The sequence below is a fragment of the Lissotriton helveticus genome, chromosome 4_1, assembly GCF_964261635.1.
Source record: "Lissotriton helveticus chromosome 4_1, aLisHel1.1, whole genome shotgun sequence".
NCBI classification, from domain to species: Eukaryota; Metazoa; Chordata; class Amphibia; order Caudata; family Salamandridae; genus Lissotriton; species Lissotriton helveticus.
Window position 1 is genome coordinate 1,747,477,295 of NC_136063.1, and position 19,929 is coordinate 1,747,497,223.

Sequence of the window (19,929 nt, forward strand, 5' to 3'; positions counted from 1 at the left end):
GCCTCTAAGGAACTGCATGTTCGTCTCCTGGATGTGTTAGTGAGTATTTGTTTTTTTAGGTGTGTGTGCAACAGCCTTCAAAGCAGACTTAAACATAGTACAACAACAATTTAAGTAATGTTTAGGAGTTTGAAATGTGAAGTTTGGCCTAGCACTAAAACTATATTGAATTCTGAACTGTACAAGGCCTAAATACAAGAGTACTTCTCTAGATGTTAGATTTAAATGTCTCTGTTCTTTAGCAGATATGTGAATCAATGTCTCTGTCGGTATCTAAGGTGTGATTGTATGCGTATGTAAGTTTCTTCCGAAAGCAGTATATATTTTCATAACCTCTATGATTAATTATATCGGTAAGGTTTGTATCGTTTGCCTCCTGGATGTCTTGGTGAGTATAAGGTTTCTTAGATATGTGTGCAACTATCTTCAATAGCACTATATAGATATCACTTGTGCCCATTTATATCAGTGAATCTTTAGATGTTTCTGTCACTATGTCACTGGGTATTTTAGTGTATGTCTACTTTTCAACTAAGGTGTGTCATATTAAATGTTGGTTGTCAAACTGGATGTATAATGTGGCATATGAGTTTGTATGTGCGTATATTGCTCAGTGAGCACACGTGTTACCTTTTCAGTAAATATCAGCCTAATCTATGGCCTTGCTGAAGCCTACCTCAGTGGTGACTTCTTGTCAGAAACAGGCAAATTGGAGGGCCTTCCGAACCCACTAACACCTCAAAAAAATCATTTAAGATCGGAGGATAATAACTTGATGATCAATAATACACAGAACAAAAGTCACCTAGTCATCCAAGTGCAAGTACGTGCCCCTGATCACCCTGACTACACACATTCTACACCAAAATCAGCATTGAATCTTGCACCTTTTAAACAAATGCCAGAAGAGATACAGCGGGAAACTTCAGATAATCTCAAATCAGCAAACATTAAACAAAATAACTCATGGTTGCACTCAATTTCATTAACAAACAATACAGATCTCCTGCAGGCTCTGGAAGGCGAAACTTCCAACATTCCAGAGTATAGAAAGAGCAGAGAATCAATAGGAAAAAGGATAGACCTCACGAAAGGAAAACGATCAACAATGGTGGGGAAATAAATACAAATCGTATGAGTCAGACCTCAAAACTAATCTTACCAAGTCTCATGACCGGCTACACAAATGTATCATTTATGGCAGAAACATCACTAATCTCCGCTAAAGCCTAAAGTCTCAATAAGAAAAACAGAAATTCCGGCGAGGATCAACCAATGAATAACAGCGAAGGGATAAGGATCTTAGACAAAAACGTGATCCATGCAAATGCAGACCAGGCCCTACGAGATGGCCAAACCAAAACAGAGATATGTCGGCAAACAAAGAGACAGAGAAAAAGAGCGGGGAAATCTAGGAAGAACATTCCCAGCTCAATACAAGATACAAATACGAGTAGGAAATGGTTCCATATCTTCGAAACAAAAAATAAGACAGGTTCTGAAAAGCCATGTACACAAACAGACCAACGGTCCACAGAAGAGGAAGATTGTCAACAAGTAGACCACACCCTGCTGACCTCATCAAGTCATAATATACAAGCGGACTAATCACTTAATAATATGCAGATAAATCAAACACTAAACCAACGTCCATTGGAAAGAACTCTCGCAAAACGATCACCCGCTAGCAGGAATAATCCTGTACAAGCAATGGGTTTCCCAGAGCTGGAGCAAGTATACCACCCACATGAGGTGGAAAAAAAGGTAAACCACACAACTAAAAGCAATACATCAGCAGGGGTCATCTCAGGAAAGAAAAAAAGAGAAGTATTAAACCCGATTCAAGAGAAGAGATCATTGGATATCAGGAGAAACGTAGTGGAAGGAAAGGCCATTACTGAGACGGGGTCAAGAGATTTCCCTATCCCACAAGAAGAGGGGTTGAAAGAAAAATTGGTCATTAAAATTAATACACAAAAAGGTGACAGTCATGGAAGCATTCAAAGAGAGACATCAGAATTTACTCCAGTGAAGCAATCAACTGATGATAGGAACAACCCAGCTCTAATAAAGGGCATCACAGAGAGGGAGCACACAAAATGTCCAGTAGAGGACGCACCTAAGGAAAAACAATCAAAATTAATAAGCTACCAGGTGACAGACATGGAATCAGTCAAAGGGAGGTACTTCCATGTTCAGCACCTATAGTTAAACCAATGGGAAACAATATAGAAAAAATATTGAACAAACAGATCATACTGACTACACTCTATATCTCACAGGGGCAACAAGATCTCCTCAATAGAGGTAACATATTAAGATTATTAGCTGAAATCTCCACCTTAAAGCTTTTGACCACATCTGACCTGCTGTCAATTGAATTCATTGAGAAAGATGAAAATAGTAGCATGGAAAAAACAATATCGACCTGGAAAAACGAGGAAATAGTAGCTATAATAATGAATGCCAGACAAGAGTTCGAAAGCTGGGGTATCACAATGAAAATACCAACAATGAGACGTTATCCCTTACCTCTATTAACGGTATTAAAGAATTCAAAAGAAGAACGACGGAACGTTCCAGTATATTTAGTCCTACAAAATGCTATAGGAAAAACAAACAAAACAAAGGCTATGGGGAGCACCATCCAACAACAAGATGATAACGAATGGAATTGGATGTCAACAGCCTTAAATGTTCGGAAAGTGGAATGACTTCCCACAAAGGGTAAATGCGCCATTAATAGTACCGTAAAATTCCTCTCTCGGAATATCGCGGGTGCAAAAAAGGAACTAGAGGAAGAGAGTGCACCAGCATATTGGGAACATTATGACATCATCGCCCTTCAAGAAACATGGATGATGGAGTGTAAGGATGTGGCTAACTATACACTCCATCAAGTAAAGGCAACTAGAACACACAAATATGGAAGGCCGAAGGGTGGCTTAGCAATTTACTTTTCAACTGCTCTAAATCTGAAAACAGATCAACCACCGAGTACGACAGCAGACCTACAAGTAATTAAAATGGTCCAGGGGACTAAAAATCAAACAACAGTAATACTAATAAATCTCTACCTTCATCCAAACGCGAGAAAAAAAGAGGTTATATATGAACAACTGATGCAATTAGTCACGTCCATCAGATTTGAAAACCCAGCATGGGAGATAATAATAGCCGGGGACTTCAATTCATATCTAATTTATACACCAGATGATGACGACCAGCTCACAGAGGACAACGAGCAATGGTCTGTTCCCCCACAATCATCCTAACTACTAAAGAGACATGACTTAAATAGGCAAAAGCTGGTCCTGACACTAGAACATCTAGGCTTGCGAGTCTTAAATGGGAGAACAGAAGACGACACTCCACCGCGCTGGACCTATCAGGGTGCCCACGCGCAGTCAATCCTAGATTATACAATTTTAACGCTTCCTCTACTCGCTCGCGTGACGAAGTATCAGATCAAATATTCCACCCGAAGTATTCACTCATATCAGGTATTCGACCTGGATACAGGCCATAAAAAACATCATCTAGCTCCCATCGAGATGGGTCAATTGACCACAACAGACATGAAAAGAATAAGATGGTCAGCAGAAACCTTACCAGAACTAACAGCATTAGCAAAAGAAATATTTGAAGTAAAAATCTAGTAGAGAGCTGGCCCATATTTGCTAACGCACTATTGATTCATGCACCCAAAGTTAACTATGCCCAGACTAGAAGGATCAATCCCGATATAAAAATGTCCAGGAAGGCCTATGCGCTAAGAAAAGAGCTGAGAAAGATGGTGAGGAAAAACAATACACAGAAAGTCCCAAATCATACATGGCGGGATATAAAGACCATCAAGAAGCGGTAAAAAAACAAATCTGGAAGGACAAGAAAGTGCAGCAGGAGACCTTCTGGATGAAGCTACTCTTTAGTGCTAAGCAATCAAACAATAAGCTCTTTTGGGAACTAGTAAGTGGCACAATAAGATCAAAAAAAGTGGTCAACAATGCCTCGGTATCAGAGAATGTATGGGCAGTCCATCTAAATAAAATATTTGAAGATCACACATCGTCCACGAAAGGTGCATTCAATGTTAATAGCAAAACCCTGTCTTCATTGTCTCCTGTGTTTCCTAATGGTCCTCCTTCTTTTTATACTCCCTCTTCTGACCTCTTAATCCTCCTTGTCTGATCATACTTCCCTGTTAGCAGTGCGCCAGTCAGTATACATAGACTGCTGCATACACTCTTGGGCAGATTTGCAAGCCTCTTGGGCTTCTTTCTTGTTCTATTGTGTCTCCTTTTTGGATGTAATGTTGGCAAAAAATAATGCAGCAAATTGGAAATGTGTTTGCAAAATAAGTCAGGATTGTCCAGTGAAATGTAGGTCTTATATACATGGAATGTGGTCAGTCAGTTAAACGTTTAGGGGCCAGATGTAGGTAGGCATTTACCGGTCGGTAACGGCCGAATTCAGCCGTTACCGACCGGTAAATGGAATTTGAGATGTAGGGGGCATATTTTACAGAATCGGTAAATTTACCGATCGGTAAATTTACCGATTCTGTAAAATACCGAATCGGTATTTTTACCGATTCGGTAAATTTGATATGTAGGTGGGACTCTTCTGAGTCCCACAAGCCTTACCGAATCGGTATTTACCATCAAATCCAATTTGATGGTAAAATTCCGATTCCGGTGTGCATGCACATGTGTGCATGCACACCTGTGCCATATGACAGGCAGACCTGCCCCTAGGGCAGGTCTGCCTGCCACATGGCACCCGAACCTGTTTTGGGGGTGCTAGAGGGTGTCAAAGTGATACCCCCTGCACCCTGGTGAAATTCGGTATTTACCGATTCGGTAAATACCGAATCGGTAATGCCCATTCATTCCTATGGGCTTCAAAGCCCATAGGAATGAATGGGCATTACCGGTCGGTATTTACCGAATCGGTAAATACCGACTTTTACAGATTCGGTAAATCCACATCTGGATTTACCTACATCTCCCTCCTTATATTTTACCGATTCATAAATACAGAATCGGTAAAATTCAGTATTTATGAGTCGGTAAAATATATTTACCTACATCTGGCCCTTAGTGTGGTAAATGTGTTTTGGGTAAAATGTATGTTTTTACATTTTTTGTCTAGTATCACACTGAGTGTCTGTGTACATTAAGGAATTATACTTGCTCCTTTTTCAAAAATCCTCACTGTCTGATGCACAATTTTAATTATCCAGGCACAACCCATATACTTATCTAAACACGCAGGGAATACCTGTTCACTCAACCTAAAGCAAATCAAGAGCAGCCATGTAATCATGCAGTCACTGAAGCAATACTTGTGCACTCATCCAATTTGCCAGGTGCTATTCATGCATTTAAACAATCACATCTGCACTATTCATGCACTCTATACATCGCCTTATATTATGCATGAAGTCTTGCTATCCTGAGGGCACTAGAGTTGCACTCATTTAATCATTCATTCAAATCTAAACATGCATTAATTTATTGAGACATTAGTGAAGCATGTTTCTAATCTTTCAGTCACTACTCATGCACTTATCCTAACACCCATATAGAAGTGATATACTCATGCAAATACGCAGGCAGTAACTATGCAGATATATAAGGACCCATGGAGATCTCACATAATATGGGAATAGTCCAGGCACTACTTGTATACTCAGGGAGTCACCCAGGCACTACCTATGCAATTATTCAATCATCCATGGAATATTGATGTAGTTAACCATAAGCAAATGTAATTATAGGTTTTATTGAGGAATATGTAGTTTTTTCGAACCTTCTGGTGAAATATAAATTGAACCTGCCACACACTCTTTCATGGACTCTGAAGAATTAGCAAGCTATATGCTCTGATAAAGATTAATGCAGAGATTTTTCTATGCAATGTTTTGCAAAATATAAATGTGACACATTTAAGTAGAAAAGTACTGAGATATTAAATACACCAGTGGTACAATAAACGAGGGACACACAAATAGGTTGTATGTTGTGTTTTCGGATTTACAGTGTTGAGAGACGGTATGTACTTCAACACTTTGAATGATGGTCATTTTAAAATTTACTACAGTAGCGAAACTGATCTTTCACCATGTAAAAGTGAAAACTGGCATATGGTGCAGCTGTGTTGTAGGAAAGGGGGCTATAATGTTAAAAGGTAACTAATAAATAGTTTTGTGTTTTGCTTTGGGTTTGTCTGCTGAATTAAGTGTAAGTAGATATATAGCTAGGTTCATCCCTAGATTTAAAACTGCAACATAACATAAAACTGTTTTTGTATTATGTGGAAGTCAGTAGTAAAGTAGTTGGTATGTTGGCTAGAGTAAAAATTAAAATGTACTTTTTTATAGAACAATATCATTCAAATTTTCTTTATTCGACAATTAAGTCATCAAAGAACAATATATAGATAACTACAGACAGCTCAAATGTCTAGAATATTACAGAAGAAAAAGCAACAGATGCAACTACAGTATCTCTGTTGACCTGAAACACAAAAGGGGAAAAATGCAGAAAAAGAGGTGAAAGAAAAAACAGCTACTGGAAAGAGAACAAAGTCATTCCTTAAAAATATATTTGTACACCCGCAAAGTTTTAAAAATAATGTAAATAAAAAACAAACTATGAGAAACAATAGGAGTGGACAAAACCTACATAAAGAAAAGAATGAAATACAGATGGAAACACCATAACCAGGAGACAGTAGGAGTTTAAGGAAATCATACTAAGATGGTTCGAAGTACAGGGGTTCTAAATATATTGAGAAATATGAAGAAGGATAGAAAAAGGACAGAGGCACTGAACAAAAAAAAGTTGAGGGAGTGGTTGATAAGTCCTTTGCTTTGAAGACAAATGTTTACATTTTGATCATAAATAAACTTAAGAGTCTTGACAAAATAGTGTTGTATATAAGGAGACAAAAACAGAAGAAATGATTAGTCAATAGAAGTAACATTTGTACAGTGGAGAATGGATACATACTTCTACCACAGATCCTTTCTTTAATGAAGAAAGATATTTCCAGGATAACAAATTAGTTCATGCTATAGATGTATGAGTACGATGATATGAAATGAAGAATGGCATTCATATAGTGAAAGAGTGGATGGTATCTAGAAATGTAAAACAAGTTATTGCAGAAGAGGTACAGGGAAAGTGCAGTCAGCCCCTGTATGGAAATGGCATTATAGCAGTGTGTATAGTATTTGATAGTAATCCATTGATATACTAAGAATATTTCTACAAATCTTTCTAATGTGAAGTTTAAAACACAAACTAAGTACTTTACAAGGATTAGATTCTTACAAGGTTAGAAAGCATATACATTTGAAGGGATGCTGAGTACCTTGTTTATCAACGACAGTGTGGCAAAGCACCTTTCTTTATTTCAGGATGTAAACTGTACACCTCCCAACAATGCAATGTTTATTTAGGAGGCTGTACTATATGAAAATTCCTACTTTATATTTAGAAGAAATGTATAGAGCACTTTTCTATGTTATTGTGGCAGAGTAAGAAAATGAGTGGATGATGAGCAGTTTCATATTTTTGTCCAGTACAAGACTCTACGGAAATTGAAGAGTTTATAAGAGGAGGAGTTGCAGCTTTGAAGAAGAGATTACAAAATGTAACACAGTGTACTCTAAAAAGACAGAGTATAATTATGTATGTTGTTGACACACTCACTACAAGATTGAAACACTGATTGTTGAGTTGTATGGAAAAAGGGAAAAAAGAAAGTAATGATAACTGGCAAAAATGTACATTGTACTTATTTATAGAGGAACGCTTTGTCTTGTCTTGTAAGTTATATCTAAGTACTGTTACAATCAATTAGAGGATGATAAAATGAAAGGTTGAGCTGTGCATAACAAGTCAATACTGGTTCCTATTCCAGAACCAGTTCAAGGTTTTAAATGTTTATGAGTCAATTCTTATCCAAAGTATACATTCATTTCAAGCTATGGTCTATGGAGCCAAAGACAGGCAAGTTAACACCAACAGAGCTGTAGAAAAGCCTAAAAGGTAGAGTACTATACTGGATTAGTAGTGTTTTCTCCAGATTTTCAGTATTATGTAAATACATGTTTATTGGTAATGCTTAGACTACTAGAGGAAGAGAATGTGAATATCAATACATTATTTGGTGTAAGTTATAAATGGAACAATAATTGTGAACATTGTGAATTCACCTGTAGCACTGACATTATTTTGGAATGATTTCTTTATTTGACATTGCAAATTTGTAAAGCTATGGCCTTTGAAAATGAAACCAAAAATGCTCATCAAAATATGACCTGTCCAAACTGCAGATTTGTAGGTTGTTATTACAAACGTATGAGAACTATTTCACAGTGAAGCTACAATGATGTAGACTGGATGGTAGTAAATTAGAAACTGAAATTGCATATTTTGTAGCTGAATAAATTTTCATTTCAAAAAGAATTTTCAAATGTATAGATAACCTCTACACACTGCACAATATGGATGGAGATAGTCAATGACATAGGGTTGTCTTTCAAATCAAGGCTATGTAAAAAACTAACAAACATATATTTGCTATTTCTAGAACCACATTTCTTAGGATAATATACAATACCAAAATGTGTATTGTGTTGAAATGTATATAAATTATAAGTTTCTGAGACATTTGTCGGCCTATTAGGGGTATTGCATACAGCATGTTGTTAGAAATAAAAGACTGTTTTTGCTAAAGGAAATTAATTTATAAAACATTACAGGACAATATTTTGTTACTACAGATACAAATTAATTGGAGGTACTATAATACAAGCAGCCATAAGTTGCATCCACGAAGTAACGTCTCCCCTTCACCATTGTAGCTTGCTTTGCTTGCCTAATGTTCAAAATGAAAGCCTAATACGTTTTTCTTTGTTTACTTTATTTCACAATGCTTGAACTGCTGCACTAAAAGTAGAATAAAAATGAACAATAATGGTTTTTCACATTGAGGAAATTTAGATTCAGATGCAGTTCTAATTCATGCGGAAAGTAGCAAAACGCTTTAGTTCTAGTTCCATTTCACTACATCTTCTCTCCACTTAAGCTGGAAATGTGTTGTCAGGAGCAGGGCATGGAGGTCTGGAGGCTGATGATCCCTCTCCTTTTTTTCAATGTGGAATTTTAAGTTGTTTCTTGTTGTATGCTTTCAAGTGGTACAACATACTTGTTGTACCACATGAATATTTGTTTGCTGTGCCATGAGATAATGTCTTGTCACATTTGCTGCACCTCACCAACTTAGGTATAAAACTGTATAAATCATTTACATTTCTTTGTTTGGTAGTCATGTTCTAGTCATGAGCGCCGATGTTGTTGACATTAATTTTTGAAACTGTTGTTCTTTACAAATTTGTTGTTAAAATAAAGTTACACCAGTATGATACTAAACAGCTAAACTCAAATTTCTGTAAAATATGTATGTGTATCTGTTTTACATTTGTATCTGTGTTGCTGTGAAGAAAGAAAATGCATTTTTGATGCTGGAATTTCGAAAATGAATACAAAGGGAAACTTAAGTTAGTATCTTACTAAATAGCTACACTCAATCAATCAGGGAATTGTAAGCACACTACTCACTCATGAGGGTCTCAAGGCGCTGAGGGGGGTAGGCAGATCTGTTTAGTCAAAGAGCCAGGTTTTGAGGGTCTTCCTGAGGTGTTCAGGAAGGGGGTACGTCTGATGTCTGCGGTAGCTCATTCCAGGTCTTGGCTGTAATGTGAGAGAAGGATCTTCCCCCTCCTCTGGATCTCTGGATGCGTGGGTTTCGGCCACTGCAAGGTTGGAAGATCAGAGGTTTCTTTTGGGTACATTGAAGTTGATTCTGTTGTGGAGGTATTTGGGTCCGTTGTTGTGTAGGCATTTGTAGGCATGATTGAGGAATTTAAAAGTGAATCTTTTCTCCACGGGGAGAGAGTGGAGACTTTGTAGGTGTTGACTGATGTGTATATGTCGGGGGATGCCGAGGATGAGTCTGGCAGCGGTGTTCTGTATTGAAATGAATGAATGACTGAAATTAAATGAAATTGGGTTTTGTAAAGCGCGTTGCTACCTGGAGGCCTCGTAGCGCTGTGGGACGGTAAGGTCGGGGAGGCTGCCATCTGACTCTTAATGGAAGAGAAGTGTTTTCAGGCTTTTCGTAAATTTTTGTCGATCGGGTTCGCTGCGCAGTGTGGGCGGCAGGGAGTTCCAGACAGAGGCAGCGTTCCATGAGAAGGAGCGCCAGCCCCACCTAGCCCGTTTGATTTTCTTAGTTAAGGCCAAGAAAGCTGTGCTTGAACGTAATGATCTCTGCGGATGGTAGGGAGTAGCTAGGGAACAGATCATTGTGGGGGCTTTATTCCACATGGCTTTGTGCATTATGCGCATCGCCTTGAACTTTACCCTGGCCTGGATAGGGAGCCAGTGTAGTTTCCTCAACGCGGTGGCGCCCGAGTGTCTTCGGGACAGTCCAAGAAGAAGGCGTGCTGCCGCGTTCTGGGTTACTTGGAGTCTTTTAATCATGCTGGTCGGTGCGCCTAAATAAAGGGCATTCCCATAATCAAGACGGGACAAAACAATGGCCTGGACCATTATTCTGCGGGCATGAAAAGGGAGGAGAGGCAGGACTTTCCTCAGCATCCTCAACAACCCAAAGCATGTGGCGGAGAGTATTGTGGCTTGTTGGTTAAAACTTAAGGTGTCGTCTAGCCATACACCTAGGCTTTTGATCCGATCTTTTAGCTCTGGTGGGGTACCCATGCAGATCGGCCAATCGATAGTGGGTCTTGGTACTGCTGTGTTCCCCAGGAACATTAGCTCTGTTTTGTCCCCATTCAGTTTCAGGTGGGACAAGGCCATCCATTTTGTTACCGCTTCTAGACAGCTACTCAGGTTGTGGGGAGTGCTGCCTGGCTGATTCAGGGCTACCACTAATTGGGTGTTGTCGGCATAAGTTATAATTTCAAAGCCAAACAGGTGCACAATTTCTGCCAGAGGTTCCATGTACACATTAAAAAGTGTGGGGCACAGGGAGGAGCCCTGGGGCACGCCCTGATTGAGGGGCCAGATTTTAGAGTGTGTGGTCCCCTCCACTACCTGAAATGTGCGATCCTCCAGAAAAGACCTTAGCCACGTGATGGCATTCCCTGCCACTCCCAGATTTATTAAGCGGGAGATTAGGATGTTGTTGTTCACGGTATCCAAGGCGGCACTTAAGTCCAACAGTATGATTGCTGTGGTGCCGCCTTGATCCATGTGCTTCCGGGCTAGCTCTGTTACAGTCAGCAGGGCAGCCTCTGTCCCCATTTATGCGCGGAAACCGGCTTGAGAATCATGGAGTAGATGGTTGGTTTCCAGGTATTGCATCAGGATGGTTTTGATGTGCTTCTCAAGCAGCTTAGTTATCCAGGGGAGGAGCGAAATCGGGCGATAGTTGGCCATTTTTCCAGGGTCCAGGTTGGGCTTCTTCAAAAGGGTCCTGACTTGTGCACACTCCAGGCTTTTGGTACAAAAAGGGGTGGTGATGGACGGAGCATCTGAACCAATCAAACACTCACACCCAGTTATCAGATCTGAGTTTAATCCATCACCGCTCTTTGGCCCACTCTGCCACCCCAGTTCAGACATGGCCATATGCAAATCAGTTTGACCCTGTGCCTTATGGGAACAGTCCAGCCCGAACTGCCAAGCCATGCATTCCCTGGACCGGAAACAAGCTTCCGAGGACCGGTTTCTGACATTTGAGCCGTCTTCAGCCCGGCTAGCTTGAATCCAGTGGCAAAGTGATCAAGGGACTCACGTCTGAGCATACTCTGCCAACTTATGGCAAACAAAGTGGTACAAAAAGGGGGTGGTGATGGACGGAGCATCTGAACCAATCAAACACTCACACCCAGTCATCAGATCTGGGTTTAATCCATCACCGTTCTTTAGCCCACTCTGCCACCCCAGTTCAGACATGGCCATATGCAAATCAGTCTGACCCTGTGCCTCATGGGAACAGTCCAGCCCGAACTGCCAAACCATGCCTTCCCTGGACCGGAAAAAAGCTTCCGAGGACCGGTTTCTGACATTTCAGCCGTCTTCAGCCCGGCTTGCTTGAATCCAGTGGCAAAGTGAGCAAGGGACTCATGTCTGAGCATACCCTGCCAACTTAAGGCGAACAAAGTGGTACAAAAAGGGGTGGTGATGGACGGAGCATCTGAACCAATCAAACACTCACACCCAGTCATCAGATCTGGGTTTAATCCATCACCGTTCTTTAACCCACTCTGCCACCCCAGTTCAGAATTGGCCATATGCAAATCAGTCTGACCCTGTATCTCATGGGAACAGTCCAGCCCGAACTGCCAAGCCATGCCTTCCCTGGACCGGAAACAAGCTTCCGAGGACCGGTTTCTGGCATTTCAGCTGTCTTCAGCCCGGCTTGCTTGAATCCAGTGGCAAAGTGTGCAAGGGACTCACGTCTGAGCATACCCTGCCAACTTATGGCGAACAAAGTGATACAAAAAGGGGTGATGATGGACGGAGCATCTGAACCAATCAAACACTCACACCCAGTAATCAGATCTGGGTTAAATCCATCACCGTTCTTTAGCCCACTCTGCCACCCCAGTTCAGACATGGCCATATGCAAATCAGTCTGATCCTGTGCCTCATGGGAACAGTCCAGCCCGAACTGCCAAACCATGCCTTCCCTGGACCGGAAACACGCTTCCGAGGACCGGTTTCTGGCATTTCAGCCGTCTTCAGCCCGGCTTGCTTGAATCCAGTGGCCAAGTGAGCAAGGGACTCATGTCTGAGCATACCCTGCCAACTTAAGGCGAACAAAGTGGTACAAAAAGGGGTGGTGATGGACGGAGCATCTGAACCAATCAAACACTCACACCCAGTCATCAGATCTGGGTTTAATCCATCACCGTTCTTTAGCCCACTCTGCCACCCCAGTTCAGACATGGCCATATGCAAATCAGTCTGACCCTGTGCCTCATGGGAACAGTCCAGCCTGAACTGCCAAGCCATGCCTTCCCTGGACCGGAAACAAGCTTCCGAGGACCGGTTTCCGGCATTTCAGCCGTCTTCAGCCCGGCTTGCTTGAATCCAGTGGCAAAGTGAGCAAGGGACTCACGTCTGAGCATACCCTGCCAACTTATGGCGAACAAAGTGGTACAAAAAGGGGTGATGATGGACGGAGCATCTGAACCAATCAAACACTCACACCCAGTCATCAGATCTGGGTTTAATCCATCACCGTTCTTTAGCCCACTTTGCCACCCCAGTTCAGACATGGCCATATGCAAATCAGTCTGATCCTGTGCCTCATGGGAACAGTCCAGCCCGAACTGCCAAGCCATGCCTTCCCTGGACCGGAAACAAGCTTCCGAGGACCGGTTTCTGGCATTTCAGCCGTCTTCAGCCCGGCTTGCTTGAATCCAGTGGCAAAGTGAGCAAGGGACTCACGTCTGAGCATACCCTGCCAACTTAGGGCGAACAAAGTGGTACAAAAAGGGGTGGTGATGGACGGAGCATCTGAACCAATCAAACACTCACACCCAGTCATCAGATCTGGGTTTAATCCATCACCGTTCTTTAGCCCACTCTGCCACCCCAGTTCAAACATGGCCATATGCAAATCAGTCTGACCCTGTGCCCCCTTTTTTACCACCCCCTTTTGTACCACTTCCAGGCTTTTGGCACGCTCCCTGTGATTATAGACGTGTTCATGATGTTTAGGATAGTTGATCTAATGGTGTCCGCAACCTTCAGCAGATGGCGTGGAGGGGCAGGGTCGGTGGGGGATCCGGATGTTACTTTCAGCATTAGTACCTTGAGTCTTCCTCAAGCAGCGGAAATTCCGCTAGCTGGCAGGCAGAGAGAGTGGGGGTGATATCTATTTCTGAGGAATGCTGTTCGATGGAATTAAAGGATAGAGAGATGGATTGGATCTTTTGAAAGAAATACTCTGCCTGTCTATCGCAGCTGTTCTGAGCTTCACTGGGGTCAGGCAAATTGGATGGGGTGCTAATCAGGGATTTGGCAATCCGGAATATTTCCCTCGGACTGTTGGACGCGGTCCTAATTTTTTCCTCATAGAATGCTGACTGTGCCAAATTGATTTCTGCTTTGTATCCCTTAATGGATTCTCGATGACTGTGCTTGTCCTGCACCCTAAGTGTACGTCTCCATGTCCTCTCTAGTCTCCTGCAGTTTTGTTTTAGCTCTTTTAGTTTGGGGGTGAACCAAGGTGACTCTTTAGACTTGGTTTTCTCCTTGAGAGGTTTCAGAGGAGCTATCACATCTAGTATTGTATGGAGTTTGAGGAGTAGGGACTTGTTGATGCTGGTGTAGAGTGCGTTTTCATAGTCCAGTCTGCTGGTGATGAGTGCGTGCGTTACTGTCTTCCTTGACTCGGGGGGGATACACTTGAAGGTCTTGCAGATGATGCAGAAGGTGTTGAAGCAGCTGGAGGTGACAGCATTGACCTGTCAGTTCATGGTGAGTGATGAGTGATGAGTCGAGTATGATGCTGAGGTGATTGGCGTGGTCTCAGGGGGCAGGACACACCAGGATTTCACTGAAGCAGGTACGAGCTGGGGCCAAGTCAGTGGGCATCCTCTTCGTTCTGCACGTGATCTTCTGTCTTTCTTCTTCTTTTCTTCTTGTTGATTCTTATCTGTGGGGGTAATGTTCAGGGTTGTCCCTAAATACTAGATTTAGGGATGTTACAGATAAGTAAACGTTTGGGACCAATGAGTCCTTTCCTTGGGGTGGGTATATCCCCTATTATGCCACCCTCCAGTGGGAGCGGGGCATATGCCTCACTCTGGTTGGCTGGGTACGCCATCTGCAAAATGGCAGGGACTGAGAGTTGAGTTTCACCTCGCCACCCCCACCTGAGGGGGGGAATTGGCAAAGGTGGGCACACCTCCCTTTCTCATTTGGCTTTACCGTCAAATCTCCCGCCCAAAGTGGGGGTCAGAACTGGTGGGTACCAGTTGCTGGAAGCAGCAAAAGGCCTGGGGTGTCTCACAAATGTGGCAAGCCTTTGAATCTCCCCCTGTGTGGACCCTGCCCATCCTGAGGGAGGAGGGTTTGCACCTCGTCTCAGAATGAACGTTGCTTCAGACCCCCGATAGCAGCAGGATCTCAACCCAGGGGTCCAGAAACATGTCTGTGGTGGCAGCTGGTGAGCAGCCACTCAGCCTGGACACGAGTGTTAGGTCGTTTTTCAGGGGGCATCTCTAAGATGCCATTTGAGTGCATTTTTCATTAAATCCCACACTGGCATCAGTGTGGGTTTAATGTGCTGAGAAGTTTGATACCAAAGTTCCCAGTTTTCAGTAAAGCCATCATGCTGCTGTGGACGTCGTAATGACAAACTCTCAACACGATATACTCTTAATGACAGTACTGCACTTACAATGTCTAAGAATTGGGTTAGACCCTGTAGGTGTACAGGGCGTATGCACCTATACCCTCACCACTGGTATAGTGCACCCATCTAAAGGGGTGGCTGACATAGGTCAGGGCAGTGGGTTATAGACATGGTACATAGGGATGTGTGCCATGTCGACTCTTCACTTTTTTTTGCAACAAAACATGCAGTCTACAATGGTAGTGTATATAGCTGTAAAGGTACAGGGCCTCCAAGGGTGGCAAAATAAGTGCTGCAGCCCTTAGAGGCCTTTTATGGCCACTGTGCCCTTGGAACTTATGGTACCATTTACAAAGGACTGACATGTGGCCAAGGAGTGCCAATTGGGTTTTGTCTTAATGCAGTTTTAGGGAAAGAACTTAAGCCCTCGGTACCTGTTTGGCAGAAACTAAGGGAATACTCAGTCAAAGTTAGGCCTGGGCAGTAAATTCCATTCCACTCAGGGACTTTGCGGAATTTGGGTAATTTCACATTCTGCGGAGAACACGGAATTGCCAAAAGTTCCGTGATACGCGGCTTCGCACATTTTTTTGCTTGTTTGCGCTTTCAAAATGCATGTTCGCAAGATATTTCTCCCCGAGCACGCAAACAGTGTTCGTGAACAGGAAAAAATGCATTTTGAATCGGCGGAACAAGCAATTCTGCTTGTTTGCTAAACTTTTGTGTGCTTGCGGAGCTTTGCGTAGCACGACTACCCAAATTCCGCCCACCCCTAGTCAAAGTACATCAGCAGTTTGGCATAAAGTGGGGGCAATCATGCACTTTATTACTATGGGTTAGGACCACAAAAACATGAGAGCATATTAAAAAAACAAATGTATATGTGGCTTAGAAAAACCTCAATTAATAGGTATAAACAAAGTATTCCCGGAAATACTGTATGCAATACAAAACAATTGTTTCACACATAATTCAGTATTCTATGGAAAAAACTTGAATGTAGCATGTCTCCTCATAGTTGTTTATGTAAGTCCATTATTGAATCACTGGGGTGTTGGTACAGTTACTGTTGGTGCAATGTTGTATGTATGAACGTGTTAAACCTATCATTCTTAGAGTGGTCTTTCCCAGACATTATGTCTTTTACCTCTTGTTTTTGCAGATTCTTTTTGTTGAACTGTGTGTGCAGTTTACTGCCACTTTGATTTGGCAAGACTCAAAATCCCCTTTTATTACATATGAGTCACCCCTGAGGTAGGCCCTAAGTAAGCCTAAGGATAGGGTGTAATGTAAGAAAAAGGTAGGACATGTATGAATAATATTTAAATACCCTCTCATAGGCTAGCATTGACATTGCCTTAATGTACTTTTAAGCTGTAATTCCTGATCACAGAGGAGTAGCTTTTACATGTTTCATATCTTCGGAGTAGTAATGATAAATCCTCCTCACTGGTGAAGTTTGATCATCATCACTCTTTTAGAAATGCCACTTTTAAAACGTGGGCATTTCTCTGCACCCAGTCTGTCTCCAATACATATCTTGAGTGGGATAACAGTTACACTTTGTGTATTATCTCTAGACAGCCACCAGGCAATACAGATAGGTATGTGTGTGTACCTATCTACATACATTTGCATTCTGAATGCATTGTCTGGGCAGGATGGAAGGGATTGGTTAGCACTTCACATGTAGGCCTGTCCCCTCACAAAGTACTGGTTACACCCCACGGAAAGCCTGGAAGAGAAGACTGGGGTGAAAAAGATACTTGAGCACCTCAGAGAGTTGATTTGTAGTCCTCCCCACATAAAAATCACTTTTGGGTATAAGTACTGGATCTCAGACCCCCTAAAATCATACACTACTGGACGTGCAACTGAATCTCTGCCAGAAAAACTGCTGTGCTGCTAAAAGGACTCAACTGGACTGCTGATCTGGAAGGCCTGCTTTCTGTTTGTTGCCCTGGTACCTGACTCTGCCATAGGAGAGCTGTACTCTGCCTTCACTCAAAATAACCTCCAAGGGCTTGTCTCACTGGAAATGGTCCAGATACTTGCAAAACAGATTTTTATGCATCTCATTTGTGCATGTGGCAGAACCGGCGCATCAACCCGGTTGCAAGAGTAAATTCGGCACATCGCATCAGAACCAGTGCTTTGCCTCCCGAGGTAGACTCATCAGACAGAGTATCACCACCGCTGCTGCTTGGTGAGATTAACACACCCTACTGACTGCATGGCAAAATATAGCGTATCGCTCAATGTCTCTCGACTGCAGGATCCGTCTTCGGAACTGACGCATCGCCTTCACTGCATGGAAGCCTTGAAATTGCCAAATCTGACTGTTCGCGACTAGGAGAGGTTCTTTGTTCACCGGGGCCTGCGTGTGTTCTGCAGCTGGCCTGTGTTCTATCATGGTCCGCACAAACTTTGATTTTGCCCTGGTCCACTGTGACCTAATTTAACCTTTTTAGAGCTACTTGCTTCTAAGTGCTTTATTGCATTTATTATTTTAAAATTCAACATCTCATCTTCCATACATTGGATTTTTGTCGCTTTGGTCTTGTTTTGTTCAGAATATAATAATCTGTTCTTCTAAACCTGTGAGGGGTTTTTTGTGGTGTATTTATTGGGTTATGGTGTGAGTGTGTTGCACAAAGACTTTACACATTGCCTCTTTAGGTAAGCCTAACTGCTCTGTGCCAAGCTACCATAGGGTGAGCACAGATCTTTTATTTAGTGTGTATCTAGTTTATCCTAACTAGAGTAGTGGTTGCTGCTTCAGCCAACCAGAAATTCCATTTAAAACAGTCAGTGTTGGGTCAGCCAGAGATAATACTACATTCTCTATATATTGCTACTCATAACCTATTACAAAATATTTAGCCTCAATGTATTACTTTAGGTGATATATAGTGCATAGAACACGTCCCTTAACAGCCAAATGCAATCAAAATGTACATATTATCTCTTTCAATAATAACAAAATTAAGTCTACATAAGTAATACTTTTAATATTATTTTGCACCCACATACTGACTCAGTCACTGTTTGTGTAGTGCATGGTTATGGAATATGAAGGTGTAAGGTAATGGTTAGGACTTAGTTGCACTGCATTCATGAAAGTAAACAAGGAAAAATGGCCTGCTCTTGCAATTTCTGCTTTTCAGAGGTAATATGTTCCAGCTGTTGGGGCTGGACTGTTGTTACTTGAGTGGGACTAAAGCTGCTTTATATATATTTGGTATCTGTTTGAATTGTCGCAAAGAATGGATTGGGATGCCCACCAGAGAAATCACCAATGCTAATTCAAGTGATTAAATCAAATGGGTAATTCAAGCAATCTACTCAGATATGTTCATATGTGGAATCACCTATCCTAGTGAAGACAAATGAAAATTGTGCTTCTATTCAGCTAGCCCAACAGATCACAGCTAATGATCGTTGAGCCAATTTTCAGTCATGATCCAGTCAGGGATGTAGCATGGAGAGACCTTGGTTGTAGGTTGAAAATAATGTGCTCTGCTTTCTAGACTCTGGGAAACATTCCTCTGGGTCCTGGTTTTGACAGTGCCAATCATACTTCTCTCATGAACATCCATAAAATCAGAATGGCATTGATGGTGTAGTACTGCACTGGTTTTCTTTCTACTTTTGAATCTTGTCTCCATTGATTCAAATTGAGAGAAAACTTGGTATTTAGGCCTACCTGTCTGTAACATGCAGCTCCTCAAAGCTCAAACCTGACCCCTGCACTTTTCAAAATATTTATAGAACCACTCACAGCTCACTGGTCTACCTGAAGTCCATTTCACACCCTACATGTCAGGCTTGCACAGAGCAGCTTGGTTTGTGTTCTGATACATAAAATGTGAGCACATTGTCCAGTCATTTTTGATGAGAGAATGACTTTTCTTCAAAGAAAAAGCTTAGTGCAAATTCACTTGAATCTCCCGTATATCCCTGTACAGTTCTACACCTCTTTATTTTGACTTGCAAGTACTTTGGGTATTATGTTACAAGACAAATTGAATGTTCCGAATCTCAGGATTAGGTTTTCAATATTCGTCTTTCCTCTGCTTTAGTTAGTTTAGGTGCTCAGTCCTACTTGAGTCAGCAGACACAAGAACCACCCCTCCTCTAGCGATATTTTCTCCAAGTTCTTGACCAATGTTTGCTCCCAGACACCTTGAAGGCATATCAAGTAAGTTATATTATAACCAAGAATAAAAGAATAAACCCAAATAACACAAACATAAACACCACAACCAGACTTCTCCCCACCTGCCTCTTAACTGGAAGGACACTCTCTCCAAGTTAATGCCTCTACCTTTCTTTCCAGATTTAGCTTCCCTCGATATATGTGTAAGATATACGGATAAGAAAACAACTACTCTGGGAGACATGTCCATGGGGAATCATGGCGGCTAGCTAGCGAGCTGGTTGAGAGTCACTCTTCAACACACGCACCATAATGGATTGACTACGCGATTGGCCTCTTTGCACGCCTGCACACCTACC